Below are 1,080 nucleotides of genomic sequence, written 5' to 3'. Positions count from 1 at the left end.
CAGTCGAGCACGTGTTATGATTTCGTTTTGTCCTCTGTTGGCTTATTATTTATTTCTCTTTAAAACCATCCTAGTGGTTTCCCTAGGGTTTACAACGTACATTTTTGAGACATCTGGGTCTACCTTGGAACGTGCGATCCTGTGTGCAACTCACGTGACTCCCTATGTCGTGTGACAATCGGGTGACGTGATCTCCCCGGTCTCGCCCTCCCACCTTTTCTGCTGCTGCTGCTGTTTTGCAGATTCTGTAAACACACAGCACGAGGTTACTAATCTTTCTCAGGCAGTTCCCTTCTCGGGTGAGGGTCTGCAGCCTGGTTTTGTCGACGAGGGTTTCTTGGTCCACAGCCGCGCCCTTTGCTGCCCTCTGTCCTGCTCTCCTGCTCCTGTATTTACTGCCGCTGGGCTGTGCCACAGACCAGTGGCTCCCTGACCTAAAACATTTACCGTAAAATATCTTCCTACCTTTGCCTGCCCCTACGTTAGATCACTTAGAATGAAAGAAAAAATGAATTTTATTTTACCTTCATTAATTTCATCTCCAACAATGCTCTTTGTTTCTCTCTGTAAATACGTGTTTCTGGCCAATAGATTACTTTTTTAAAAAATTTTTTATTTACTTTTGAGAGAGACAGAGACAGAATGCGAGTTAGGGGCAGAGAGAGAGGGAGACACAGAATCCAAAGCAGGCTCCAGGCTCAGAGCTGTCAGCGCAGAGCCCGACGTGGGGCTCAAACCCACGAACCGTGAGATCACGACCCGAGCCAAAGTCGGGCACTTAACCGACTGAGCCACCCAGGCGCCCCTGACTGATAGATTCCTTTTGCCTGAAAGATTCCCTTGGACATTTCTTGGAGACTAGGTTGGTCAGCAATGAATTTCCCCAGGTTTTACTTGTCTGAGAAAGTCTCAAGCCCTCTTTTATTTGTCTTATGAGCTTGATTCATTTATATAATCAAAGATTCCAAAGCTGGGGTTTCACATAACGATGATGCAAAGCCATCTTCCCCGGCTAACAGTGACCGTCTCCCGGCCCATGTTATTTCCTCGACACCCGGCCAATTCCTCCTGAAAGTCTTT

At 47.1% G+C, this 1,080-nt stretch overlaps 1 non-coding gene across 1 annotated transcript; it reads right to left on the bottom strand.

Moving 5' to 3' along the window:
• Positions 1–716: 716 nt before the first annotated feature.
• TRNAQ-UUG (transfer RNA glutamine (anticodon UUG)) lies at positions 717–801 on the bottom strand. The gene has a single exon. It is a non-coding gene; the product is annotated as a tRNA-Gln (tRNA).
• Positions 802–1,080: the final 279 nt, after the last annotated feature.

The sequence above is a fragment of the Panthera pardus genome, unplaced genomic scaffold (assembly GCF_024362965.1).
Source record: "Panthera pardus isolate Hobbes unplaced genomic scaffold, ASM2436296v1 HiC_scaffold_7, whole genome shotgun sequence".
In the NCBI taxonomy this organism is placed as follows: domain Eukaryota; kingdom Metazoa; phylum Chordata; class Mammalia; order Carnivora; family Felidae; genus Panthera; species Panthera pardus.
This window is presented reverse-complemented; position numbering and strand designations above follow the sequence as displayed.